This window comes from Otolemur garnettii, unplaced genomic scaffold (assembly GCF_000181295.1).
Source record: "Otolemur garnettii isolate 467f Iridium unplaced genomic scaffold, OtoGar3 scaffold00152, whole genome shotgun sequence".
Lineage (NCBI taxonomy): Eukaryota > Metazoa > Chordata > Mammalia > Primates > Galagidae > Otolemur > Otolemur garnettii.
The window spans coordinates 1,340,023-1,354,714 of record NW_003852547.1 but is presented as its reverse complement, the minus strand read 5'-3'; the positions used below and the strand labels follow the sequence as shown (position 1 = coordinate 1,354,714).

Here is a 14,692-nt window from a genome sequence, read left to right as displayed (position 1 = left end):
GGGACAGCTTCAGGCTCTGTCTCAAAAAAAAAAAAAAAAAAAATGTGTTTATCTGTACAAAGCCCTTAGAACTGAAATTAGCAGGGCCGGGCACAGTGGCTCACACCTGTAATCCTAGCACTCGGGGAGGCCAAGGCGGTTGGTTCACTTAAGCTCACGAGCCAAACAAGAGTGAGAGCTCTGTCTCTAATAAAAAATAAAAAACTGAAGCAAGAGGATAGATTGAGCCCAAGTGTTTGCTGTGAGCTATGATGTCGCAGCACCTATAAAGGACGACAAAGCAAGACTCTCTCAATTAAAAAAAAAAAAGAACTGAAATTAATAAATAAGGTTTAATTATGAACAACACTCATGATGGATTACATATCTTACAACATACGTGGTCTCTGTAGAAGAAAAATGACAAGTCATACTCACGCGGCCCTTTGCTGTCAGTAGCCAAAGAGTTACTCCCTCTACCTCTATTCGAACATTTCTGAAAAGTCAAACTAGGCAGAGTAAAAGCTAGTGATCAGCTAGGCAAACGGTGATCCTGTCGCTCTGCTGGATAAAAGTTAAATGCTCCCCTTCCTTCCTGCACAATGGAAGCAACCTTCGCTTTCCTTAAAAAAAAAAAAAAAATCACAATAAGTCCAGTATTACCTAGAGTCCTTCAAATATCAGAGAACAAGGGCAGGAGCCACCGCTGGACCTCTGGGACGTGTCTGCTTTACAGGAAATTAATATTAAAAAGAGATCACCATAAACCACGAGACAGGAACGGTTTTAAGGCGTTCATGTGCATTACCTTTCAGTTCTCAGAACAAATCTACTAGGATGGTAGGATGATGCCAAAATTCTCATTGGCGAGAAGTCCAGGGAAATTAAGTAACTTCCTAACGTTATGCAGCGAACAAGTGGCCTCACGCGTGTGGTGGAGGGAGGCAGGATGAGGGGGCTGAGAACCCCAGAAACCCTCAAACCAGGCGAGACGCGCGATACCGCTAAAACCAACCCTCCTAGAGGATGCAAGGACAACCCTAAAGGCGAGAAGGCTCCGCAGCCAGGACGAACACCGCCGCCTTTGACCCTCCGGCCGTTCTCTGTCGCGACGTTTTTTGCCCTAAATCGATAGTCAAGTACTTGCAGGCCCGAAAGGTAAATCCACGAAGTTCGCAAGGGCCCGCGAGACAGGGAACTGGCTGGGACTACCAAGCAATGTAACACATCAACCCATATGAACAGTAGGGGCGGAAGCGTGTGCTTGGCCACAGAGCGTCTGTACTACACTTCCCACAATTCCCCGGTCTGTCTACACGGGCCGCGAAATTACTCTGCATGGGCAGAGATGTTGGACTACATTTCCCAGGATTCCCTGGTCAACCTGCCAGAACCGCGAAGTGATTCTGGGAAGGGGTGGGCAGCTGGACAGTTCCCAGAATTCCCCGGATCCGCCTGCCAAAGCGTGTAGGCTACAATTTCCTGTTTTACCTCTGTTACAGAAGAGTTGGGACTACTCGGGCATTACATTTTGCGCAGTGCCACAGTGCTGAAATCTTGGGCAATAAAATGGATTTCTACACTTACAGAGTTTGCGTTGGTTTTCCTTGAGTTCCTAAAGTCGAAATGCCTCCAATTATTACAGGACTATTTGTAAAAGGAACAAGCTAGAACATGTAATCGTCAAGAAATTAACGGGGAATGACTGTTAGTGGTCAGTAGATGACTGAAAGGGGTAAGTATAATCGGTTGCTATGAGGCTAACACAGATAATTTAAAAGAATGGGTGAGATAGAATAGTTAGGGTCAGCTCCGCGCGTGTAGCTCAACGGCTAGGGTACGAGCCACATACACTGGACCTGGCAGGTTCGAATCCAGCCCTGGTTTGCCAAACGACTACTGAACCAAAAAAAAAAAAAAGCTGGGCGTTGTGGTGGGGGACTGTAGTCCCAGCTCCTTTGGAGGCTGAGGCAAGAGAATCCCTTAAACCCAGAGTTTGAGGTTGCTGTGAGCTGTGACAGCTTGAGACTTTGTCTCCAAAAAAAGAAAGAAAAGCGTGGGAAGGGCAATGAGGAACAAGAAAGGTTTCAGCATCTACTCCAGACCCTGTGCTACCAGTGGATTAGCAGGAAATACTACCATTTGAGAGTCAGGGCCAAACGGGAATCCCCGTCCCCGTGGAAAAGCTATTTTCCTGGGTTAAACTTTTCATTTAAACCGTATTATCATTCACTGGAGATAAAAACATCAAACTTAAGAGAAGTTAGTAAGTTGCCCATTATCTCAAAGAAATTAAGTGCTGAACAGTTTGACATTGGTATTAGGGTGGAGACCTATGAGGAGCTCACGATAGAGAAAACTTTCTCACCCAGAGATCAGGACAGAAGGAAGAAAAAGTTTATTTTACTGTTCTAAACATAAAAGGGCCAATATGGAAATGAAAAAGAGGAACATAATGTTGGCAGAGAATCGGGTACTCTTTTTATTAAGAAGTTGTAAAGGGGATGAAGATGATTTAAGGCTATAGCCAAATCAACACAGTACTGTGAAATTGCTGCAAAATGGCTCCCCTTAGCACAAGCCCGTAACAGAAGCAGCAGACAAGTTTGTCACTGATAATTGTGATCTTGTCATTGATTCCACTCTTCAGGTATAATTCTGGGCCAGAACTGAGGACTGTTACTTGCACAGCTACCCATCCCCCTCTGTTCAGGAACTCTCCAAGACTAAAAAAGCTAATTGTAAAAGGCAGTTCCAGGTAATGTAAAGAAAAAGATTCACATTTCCTTTCTGTCTATTAGGCTCTTTTCAGATGTTGTGAAAAATGGAACCCCCCCAGGGTGCTTGTCAGCTAGTCAGCTAGATAAATACACATTCTCACTCATAAATGGAAGCTGAAAAAGTTGATCTCATAAAAGTAGAGAATAGTGGTGACTAAAGACAAGGAAGGATGCAGGGAACAGCTATAGATTTGTTAACACATACAGAAAGTACAACAGAAGTAACACACTCTAGTCTTCTACAGCACAACAAAGTGACTGTAATCAACAATTTAATGTTTATTTGCTGCTAGAACTGCAGATTTTGAAGGTTTCCAACACAAAGAAATAATGAGGTAATAAATATGTTCATTATACTAATTTTATCATTACACAGGGATATAGGTATCAAATTATGTGTTCCATAAATATGTATAATTATGTGTCATTTAAAAATAATGATAAAGCATATCAAGATTCAAGCACTTCTTGTAGCCTTTCACATAAGCCTCATATATGTATGGTTTTTCTCCGCTGTGGTTTCCTTGTTGGTCTTTAAGGTATAAACTGTGTACAAAGCTCTTCTCACAGTCCTCACATTTGAATGGTTTTTCTGTGCTGTGTAGTGTCTGATGGGTTAGGTGAGTTGAGGCCCCCCCGAAGCACTTTCTACACTCCTCACATTTGTAGGGCTTTTCCCCAGTGTGAACTCTCTGATGGGAATGAAGTTTTGAACGCTCAGTAAATCTTTTCCCACACTCTCGCATTTGAATGGTTTTTCTCCACTATGGATTCTCTTATGATTCAAAATACTTCAGGCCCAGCTACAGCTCTTGCCACATTCCTTATAAGTATAAACTCTCTCTCCTGTGTGGACTCTGGTGCATGTCAAGATTAAGTTTTTGGTTGTAGCCCTTGCCACACTGCTCACACTTGTATGGTTTTACTCCACTGTGGACTTGGCGGTGGGAATAGAGCTGTGAATTCTGAGTTAAACTTTTTCCACATTCTTCACATTGGAAAGGTTTTTCTCCACTGAGGACCCTACGATGAGTATAAAGTTGTGAGTAAATTCTGAGTAAATCTTTTCCCACACTGTTCACATTTGAACGGTTTTTCTCCACTGTGGATTCTCTGATGATTCAAAAGACATGACACCCAGCCAAAGGTCTTCCCACATTCCTTATATTTACAGAATTTTTTTCCTCTGTGGACCTTCTGATGAAAGTCATGATACAACCTCCTTTTGTAACTCTCCACACTCTTCACATTTGTATGGCTTTTCTCCACTGTGGACTCTCTGATGGGAACAGCACTCTGCATTTGTATAAAATCCCTTTCCACATTCTTCACATTTGAAAGGTGTTTCTCCACTGTGAATACGCTGATGTCTTGAAAGACCAGAAGTCCATTTGAAACTCTTCCCACATTCTTACAATGGTAAGGTTTGTGCCCTGTGTGGTCCATCTGATGCCTATAAAGATCTTGCCTACTAATGAAGCCTTTTCCACACACTTCACATCTGTACAGTTTCTCTTCAGTCTGGACCAGGCAATGGTTATTAAGTGCTGATCTCTGACCAAAGCTCTTGCCACATGTATCACACCGGAATGGTTTCTCTTGCATGCAAATAACAGAATGCCTGTTAAGATTTGATCTACTCCCGAAACTCTGATTTGATCTACTCCGGAAACTCTTTATCACATATATCACATTTGAATGGTTTCTCCCCAGTATGGATTCTTTGGTGCTCTTGAAGCTGTGAATCATGAATGAAGGCCTTCCCACATTCCTCACAATTATAAGGTTTCTCTCCTGTGTGCAATTTGCCATGAACACAAAGTCCAGATCTATGACTGAAGCCTTTCCCACACTGCTCACATTTGAATAGTTTCTCTCCAGTGTGGACCCTCTGATGACTTAGCAGATGGTGAGCTCTGGCTGAATTCCTTACCAGACACATCACACTTATAACGTTTTTCTCCCATGTGGATTCTCTGATGAATACCAAAAGCTGAGTTATAACAGAAGCTTTTTCCACACTCATTACTCGTATAAGACTTCTCTCATGAGTGTAATTGTTATCAAGATCACTGATTGAGAAATCAATGAAGGACTGTTTATGCTTATGACCCAGGTAAGGTTTCTGTCCTATGTGATTAATAGGTAGTCCTGTCTCAACCTGACAGGGCATATCACCATCTTTGTAGAACTGAGAGCTACTAAGCATGGAGTTTTGAGACCTGGTTAGGGTGCTGTTCCAACATCTGCTGGCAGGACAACTCTTCATGCCATTCTGTTTCTGGAAGTGTCTCCTCCACAGTTGGGATTTTGCCTCCTGTCAGAACACAGAATTAAGATATGGACAAGTGAAGCCTTTGTTCAGTAATATCACATTTCCACTTAGCCATGAAACTTTTATGAATACGAGGTAAGTTGAGATCATGTTTTCCAAAGGTGCCATGTTCTCTCTGCACTGCATTAAACCAATTTAGAACCAATCAAGTTTCCTATGTGAAATATGTGGTAGAAATAAACCTTGCATGGTAAATTATTTACTTTATAAGTAATGTACACAACAAATATGACTCAAAAGGAACGTTAAGGGGAACCCCCAACATGATCAATACTTTGTATATTTTAGTTTATGTTGTGTATCCTTATGAAGTGAATGGCAATTTGACTTACATTTCCAAAAAATCACTTGGCTGCTATGAGGAGAACAGATGCCAAGGTGGGAAGGGTGGAAGCAGAGCAGCCAACAGGAATAATAATCCAGGGAAGAGGTTTAGTAATTTAGACCAGGGCAATAGAAGTGGACATGGACAGAAGGAAACAGATGGGTGAGTCATCTATAAAGATACACAGTTGTTTGGTACATACCTGAATTTTCTTCTCTTTGGATTGCTGTCTTCATCGTCCAAAACTTTTCTTCTTTTATGAAGTGTAAAGCATCTTGGTGGAACGCTTTGTGCCTGTGAACATGCAAAGTCATATGCTTAATCCCAACACATTCTAGGTAAAAGTTACTGAAAAATTAGGTCCCCACTGCGTGCTCAAATTGGAGTACCCTAAGAGACTCCAAGAATTGATAAATACAGCAATGTCTCAGTTTATAAAATCAATGTACATAAATCAGTAGCTGTCATATATGCCAACAACAGTCAAGCTGAGAATCACAATATCTTTCATAGTAGCATCAAAGAAAATGAAATACCAAAGAATATATTTAACAAACATAGTGAAGGACCTCTACAGGGATAATTACAAAACACTGAGAAAAGAAATTGCAGAGGATGTAAACAGATGGAAAAAATATGTTTGTGGACTGGAAGAAATAGCACTGTTAAAATGTCTCTACTACCCAAAGTGATTTACAGATTCAATACAATTTCCATTAAATACCAACATTGTGGCTTGGCACCTGTGGCTCAAGCAGCTAAGGCGCCAGTCACATATATCTGAGCAGGCAGGTTCGAATCCAGCCTGGGCTCGCTGCAACCAAAAAATAGCTGGGAGTTGTGGCAGGCACCTGTAGTCCCAGTGACTTGGAAGGTAGAGACAGGAGAATCACTTGAGCCCAGGAGTTGGAGGTTGCTGTGAGCTGTGATGTCATAGCACTCTACCCAGGGTGACAGCTTGAGGCACTGTCTCAAAAAAAAAAAAAAAATTATATTCCACAGATCTTGAGAAAATAGTATGGAATCAGAAAAGATGTGACTCAATAATGCAACTTTATGTAGTGAGAACAATCTGGAGTTATTATTTTATCAGACTTAAGGCTATAACACAAGGCTATTATAATCAAAACACATGGCATTGGCATAAAAATAGAGATAGACTTATGGATCAGAAGAGACAACCCAGATATGAAACCATCCTCATAGTGCCACTGGATCTTTGACAAAGCAAACAAAAACATACGTTGGGGAAAAGAATCCCTATTCAAAAAATGGTAGTGGGAAAACTGAATAGCTACATGTAAAAGCCTGAAACAGGACCTGCACTACTCGCCACTTACAAAAATTAATTCATGGTTCAGCTTCTGTGGCTCAAGTGGCTAAGGTGCCAGACACGTACACCCAAGGTGACAGGTTCGAATCCAACCCGGGCCCGCCAAACAACAATGACGGCTGCAACCAAAAAATAGCCAGGCGTTGTGGCAGGTGCCTGTGGTCCCAGCTACTTGGGAGGTTGAGGCAGGAGATTTGCTTGAGCCCAGGAGTTGGAGGTTGCTGTGAGGTGTGGTGTCCTGGGACTCTACCCAGGGGACAGCTTGAGGCTCCTGTCTCAAAAAAAAAAAAATTAATTCACAATAGATAATATATTTAAGCATAAGACAAAACTATAAGAATCCCAGAAGAAAATATTGGAAAAACGCTTAGAGATATCAGTCTAGGCAAGCAATTTAGGAAGAAGACCCCCAAAGCAATCACAGCAACAACAGAAATAAATAAATAGGACCTGATCAAGTGAAAGGTTTCTTCACAGCCAGGGATACAGTCAAAAAAGTAAATAGACAATGTACAGAATGTGAGAAGGTATTTGCATGCTACACATCTGATAAAGGAAGGATATGCAGAATATACAAAGAGATCAAGCCAGTCAACAAGAAAAAAACAACCCCGTTAGAAAGTGGGCAAATGGGCTGGGGACGGTGGCTCGCATCTGTAATCCTAGCACTCTGGGAGGCCAAGGCAGGTGGATTGCTGGAGATCGTGGGTTTGAGTCCAGCCTGAGCAAAAGCAAGACCCCGTCTCTACTAAAAATGGAAAAACTGAGACAAGTGGATTGCTTGAGCTCAAGAGTTGGAGGTTGCTATGAGCTATGACGCTATGCCACTCTAGCCAGAGCAACAGCTTGAGATTCTGTCTCAAAAAAAAAAAAGTGAGCAAATGACATGAACAAAAAAATTTTTTTTTAGACAGAGTCTCACTTTGTCACCCTTGGTAGAGTGCTGTGGTGTCACAGCTCACAGCAACCTCAAACACTTGGGCTCAAGTGATTCTCTTGCCTTAGCCTCTGGAGTTGCTGGCACTACATTCAGACAACCACCATAGTACCCAGCCATTTTTTTTTTAAGAGACAGGGTTTGGGGCTGGGTGTGATGGCTCATGCCTGTAATCCTAGCACTCTGGGAGGCCAAGGCAGGTGGACTGCCTAAGATCACAGGTTCAAGACTAGCCTAAACCAGAGGGAGAGTCTAAGTAGCCAGGCATTGTGGTTGGGTGCCTACAGTCCCAGCTACTTGGAAGACTGAGGCAAGAGAATATCTTAAGACCAAGAGTTTGAGGTTGCTGTGAGCTGTGATGTCATAGCATTCTACTCAGGGGGACAGCTTGACGCTCTGACTCAAAAAAAAAAAAACTACATTGAAATATCACCTAACTCCAGTGACAATGGCTCACATGATGAAGTCCCAAAGCAACAGATATAAGCATGGATGCAGAGATAAAGGAATGCCCTTACACTGCTCTCTAGAAAGTAATGTGGAAATACCTCAAAGCAGGCCTACCATTGATCCAGCAATCTTACTGCTAGGTATATACCCAAAGGAAAAAAAAGTCATTTTATGAAAGGACACTTACACTCAAATGTTTATAACAACACAATTCACAATCACAAAGACAGGGAAAAGACCCAAGTACCCACCAATACATGAATGGAGCAATAAATTGTGGTATATCTATATCATGGAGTACTACTAACTCATAAAAAATGGTAACCTAGTATCTTTTAATGACAAGTGGGATGGAACCGGAGACAATTCTTCTAAGTGAAGTACTGGAAGAATGGAGAAAAAAACACCACATGTACTCAATACTAAATTGGAACCAACAGATCAACACTTATATAGGTGAAAAGCCTATGTCTTTGCCTCTGCCGTTTCTGAGAGCAAGCATGTACAGATCTTGTCTGGTACGATTCAGGAGGAACTAAGACAGAACTCCATTATGGCCTTTGACCTAGCACAAAGGAGGCAAAATTCCTGTGCTCAGAAGTCAGCCAGAAGGCTGGGGCATGTAGGTGTGTCACTGGTATGTCTCGAGGACATCCGAGTTGTGGTTTTGCAAGATTAAGTTACTGCCTCCAGATGGCCTGAGGCTGCAAAGAGCAGGCAAACAATCAGCCTTTTCTCACACAGCAGTTTCCGTATTTATCAAGAAGTGGGCTAGGGAGTTGACAGTCTGCTTTTTCATGGCTACTATTTTGAGCATCATAGATAACTTAGAAGAATATGTATCACTTGAAAAGTTAATCTGTTTTTTACAATATGTTAGTTAGGAAATGGTATGAGTATTAATTAGCAGCATGTACGTGCAGCATGGGCTATTTAACCTGGGAAGAAATAAAGAAGTTTGCTATTTGCCATAAAAGCGGTAACCCCTTTCTACATAATTTCAATTGCAGGTCTACACCTTGCTTCACCGACCATTCACAAGAAACTTCACGCAACACACTTATGTGCACATATGGAAGTAAAACTCAACAAAAATCAAGCACGGGAGAGGGGAAAGGAGAGGAGAGGATGGGTAAATTCACACCAAATGGGTACAGTGGGTACAGTGCAAAATATCTGAGTGAAGACAACTTTGACTCAATCAGTATAAAAACAAATTATGTAAGCAAAATGCGTGTACTCCCTAAGATTCTGAAATTTTTTAAAAAGGTCATAATATCTTTCAATATCAAAGAAGACTTGGGTGGAAGTGAAGATTGTTAATGGCTACAAAAATATAGTTAGACAGAATGAACATACTTCACAGTACAATGAAGTGACCATAGTCAACAATAAATCATAGTATACTTCCCTAGAGTTAATACACATTGCATGCCTGTATTGAACATTACATGTATCCTATAAATATATACAACTATTCTAATAAATAATAAGACTAGAGAAACATGATATACAACTATTATAATAAATACTAAGGCTAGAGAAACATGACAACTAAAAGTAATATATAAAATTGTAGTTTGAATGGGGTTGTGGGTAGAGGGTGAGGGGGGATGGGTATGGTTATAAGGACTTAAAACATAGAACAAAAGTAAATGGGAAACTGTATGTTAGATAACATACTGTTTAATATGTTATTTAGCACTAGCTATTTAGTAGTCTTTTGCCAGATATCTCATATTTAATATATTATGTGAAACTCTATAACCAGCCCTTTCTAAATGCCTCTCACTAAGACATCCCACACACTAGAATGTGAATTTCTCTGCTGCAGAAACAACAATAAGCTGCATTTGGTCATGAGAATGTCCTTTGTGATAACTGGTGATGGGCACCAAGAAATCAAATAGGCAAAATGTAAAATATCGGTCAATTCTGTAAAAAGTAAATTAAAATTACTTATATTATTACTGCAACTTTTCTATATGTTTCTAATTAAACAAAAAGTAAATGTTTTAAGTGTCAGGAACTAGTCAAAGGAATAACATCAGTAAGAATAATAAGGCTGAACTGAAGAGGTTAATGTAACTTCATTTGGGAATGAAGAGGTTAATGTAACTGCATCTCGGAACTAATTCCCTACTCCCCTCCTGGGCAAAGTCTATCAAAAGGAGACTGGCTTCCTCCTTTGCACTTCTTGGCAGCCAGTCTGAAGGGGACAGGCTTCCCCCCACCCCTTCGCATTTCTGGGCAAGGTCAATCAGCCCAGACAGAGCCAGTCTATCAGAAGTAGACAGGCAACCCTCCTCTGGAAGTCCCTAACCATAAACCCACCCTATAGCACCTCTGGCGTATCAGGTGGTGCCAAGCATCCCTGAACAACAGCTCAGCCAATGGCAACCCCTCCGGACAAAACGCTCAATGAAATTCCTCTATACACTTTAAAAATCTCCCCTCGCTTCATTTCGGGAACGCCCTTCCCCCAGCTACGCTGTAGGGTGGAGTGACCCAGGCATATGCTTGCAAATAAAGCACTTCATTGTCTTTGCATGTGTGTGGTGGTCTCTCAGCGTCGATTTTGGTCCCAACAGAACATGATATAACATGGCAGTTCACTAGTTTATTCTCTATTAGTAGTGTTTAGAAATTCCCAGAGTTAAATGGATGAGGGGAAAATACATTAGAAATAAGAAATTTTACTAAAATATTTAACAGAAAAAATATATACAAATATAATATTTAAAAACATAAATATATATAAAAATATACCCAAATACTAAAAACAAATGCATACAGAGCTTCACGATGACTATCTTTACATCCCAGGTTCAGTAGCAGTTAAACATTTTTTTTCTAGTCATAGTTCTCTAATTTCTGAATGCCCCACTATGATGGTTCCATAACAATGCAAAATAGTTGTAAGAAAAGAAACAAAAGAGTTAACAATGTTTGTAAAAAGTCAGAGAAGCCCAACCCCACGAGCTTTGCTCTCAAGGTCCGTTCAGTCAGTCCAGTCCTAAATTAACTTTCCCCACCTGTAAAGTTAAGTTCCAGCCAGTTCCTACACCTCAATAAAAACGTATGCAAGAGATTATTAACTCAGGCTCAGGACCCAGATTGCCTAGGTCCCGATCACAGCTCCCTCTCCTAGGAAGCTACTATGTGCTTTATGGCTCACTCTCATCTTTATTTAAAATGGAAAAAAATAATAGCTCTCCACAGAGCCATGGTGTGGCATAAATGTATTTAGTTATTAAAGCCCTCAGAATAAACTTAGCAAATAAGGCTTAATTATTATCAACACCCCTGCCGGGTGAGTACACAAATCCTATACATTCTCGGTCGAGGTGAACATCTCTCTAAAAGAAACAAGTCAAGTATCGCTCACGTAGAGCTTTGCTTTCAGCAGCCAACAAGTCACTGCGTTGCTGTTAGTTCTCTTTGGAAACTCGGGCTGGGAAAGCGAAAGCTGAGAAATTTCCTGACAATGTCGCCATCCTCAGTAAAAACTAGAAGCTCCTCTCCCTTCGTGGAGCGCGGAAGCAACCCTCTGCTTCTGAAAAAGAGGCCGGGAAGGCGTCCAACATTATCCAGCGTCCTGCAGGGATCAGAGAAGGACCAGGCCTGGGCTACCGCAGCTGTGACCCAATTCAGGGGACCTGACCGCTTCCAGGGAAATTAACAATAACAAGAGATCACTACTTGTCACGTTACAGGACCTCTTTCAAAGCTTTCGTTGGAATTATTCCATTAAATTACCAAACAATTTTATTAAGATGGTCCTAATATTCCCGTTTTAAAGAACAGGAATGGGCGCCTGTAGGGCGCCGGCCCCATATGCCGGAGGTACCGGGTTCAAACCCGACCCCGGCCAGAAACTGCAACACCAAAAGAACAGTAACGGGAAGTACAGGGAGACAAGTAACATACCAACTTTATACTGCGAAGTGGCCTCAGGCGTGTGGTGGAGAGAAGCGGATTGAGTAAATTCAGAGTCATGGAAACCCTCACACGAGGAGAGACCAAACTCCCCCGCGGACCCAAGGATAGCCCCAAAGGCAAGAAGGCTGCTCGCCCACCGCCGCCTTCGCCCCGCCAAACTTCCATTCTCCGTCGACACTTCTTTCCCCCTAAATCGATCACCAGTTCGGTGAGGACCCACAGCGTAGGTCACGGGAATTCAGGAAGGCTTGCAAGCTGCGGAACTGCGCCAAATCACAGCTGACAGAAACGGTAGTAACCGCTCTCTCCTGGAGCGGAAGTGACCTGAACGCCGTAGAGCGTCGGGACTACACTTCCCAGAAGCCCGCGGATCCTGCTGCCCAAGCGGAAGTCACTGTACCCCCTCCCCGCAACAGCAGTTAGACTACACTTCCCAGAATTCCTCAGGTAGAAGAGTCGTCCATAATTACACCCTCCAATGGAAGTGTCCCGGAGTACACGGAACCTTCTGAACTACATTTCCTGCAGAACACAGGGAGAACTAATCCAGCAGTCCAGAGCGCTTGGTCTATAATACGGACTGTTAAAACTCACAGTTGGGGTCTTTAGCGCTCCCTGAGTCCTTGAAAATATATAACAATTAAACTGCCCCAAAGAGTGACTAACACAAATTCCTGGGTGTGCAGGATGTCAGATAAGGAACAATTTGCTGAAATACTGAAACTCCATGAGTTTGTAAAGTAATACTGGCTGAAATTATTTGGAACCACTATGGCCAACTTGAGTTTGCACAGATCCGGGAATGATGATGTCACAGCAGAAATTTCTGCCACATGTTTCTGTCAATAGAAAAGAACTCAGGCTCTGCCGAACGCCGGATGATGGGCCACACCAAAGAACCAAAGAGCAAGTGGTCTTGCTGTGGTTGGGTTACCGTTTCGTTTTATACATTTTAGAGAGTCAGGAATTACAGGTAAAGTCATAAAATAAAACATGGAAGGCACACTGGCCTGTCCAAAAAACGGCAGGCCATCTAGAAGCAGGGATAGGTTATAGGAGGATTGAAAGCATCTTTGATATAATTGACTAGACTCATAGAAATGAAGCTTTGTCTAAAAGCTTGGAATGTTTAAATTCAGGAAATCTGTTAATCGGAGACAGGCCATTAGCCATCAGACCCAAGTGATCCTTTAAATAAATTGATGCCCTGCAGGTGTGCTTTCAGCTTTGCCTTTTATAGCCTTAGGCACAGTTAATGACTTACACAGAATACCTCCTAGAAGAGAGAGCAAGCTGAGCCAGGTGTCTGACCTCCCCTCTCACGGCCAGTAATTTAGCTTTAGGGTATTTCTTGAGTCTCCGTGGCCAAGAGGGGGTCCATTCAGTCAGCTGGGAGCTTAAAATTTTATGTTAGTTCACATTTCATACTAATTTCCCTGAATTTGCACGTGACTCATGAAGAAACTACCGATGACTGAGGGTTTTCCAGACCTCTCCTTTCCTTCCACCAATACCAGTTAATCCCAGAAACCATCCCTTAAATATTTTTAGTAAAATTATTGTCTTAAGGCCAGCACAAGGAGACAGATTTTGAGCCCAAGTCTTGTTTCCTTTTCTTTTTTAAAAACTAAGGTGCCATATTATTGGCTTTTGTGCACATCTGCAAGTAAGACTTTTTGCTTGGTAACAGACAGGAATGATTTCCTGAAGTACAAATGCCTCAATGACAAGAATATTATTTAAAAGGTAACAAGCAAAAAGACACAATCTTCAAAGAATAATGTTTTGCCAATCTAATGATAATATTTGGTACCTAAATGTAGTTTTAATCTGTAGTTCATGTTTTACAAATAAAATAAATCCTTGCATATTTTTGAGAGCCTTTATTATATTCTTTGTGAAGTTTTCATTTTATAACAACCAAATCCTTTGCTTTAAGAACCAGTAGTTAATTCAAGATTCATTAGTGAGTCTTATTCTTAATTAATGTACTTATACTTCATTCCTAGATTTTGTCAGCAATTAATCTCTTTATGTTGAGGATATTTTGGTACTCTTTCTTTAAGCATCTCAATAATATTGTTTTCATCTTATTTTGACAACTGCCTCTGGAGAGGAGAAAGAATTCAGAGAAAAGGATCAGAGAATTCTTTGTTCAAAAACGTCAATATTTTTACTTATCCTCTGCATGATGTGTTATAAAATCAGAAGGATCAGCTTGATTTTATCTTCATGTAACTGGCTATTCATGCAGGTGGATCTTAATAAATACCTAGCATCCTAAGGAGATATATTCTAGTAAACTAATTATGAAAATCTAAGATATCTGTTTTAAATAAATTGCTGAAGAAAGCCCTTTCACATAGTATATTTAAGATTTCACATAGTATACTTAAGATTTCACCATGGCATATTACTATGAATTTGCATTTGTCCTAACTGGTTACACACCCATTGGGGCTCTACCATTGTCAGGCTATGTTCCCTGCCCCACCACATCTATTATTCCAACTATCCTGACTTTGTTTTTTACTTCCATAACATATGCATACCCAATTTAGTTCTACATGACTCACCAGGAATTGCTGGATTCTTTTTTTTTTTTTTTTTT

General features: G+C 41.3%; 1 pseudogene; it reads right to left on the bottom strand.

Annotated features, from left to right (window-relative positions):
• Positions 1-3,176: 3,176 nt before the first annotated feature.
• Positions 3,177-14,692, bottom strand: part of LOC100956428 — a 15,908-nt pseudogene continuing 4,392 nt past the window's right edge.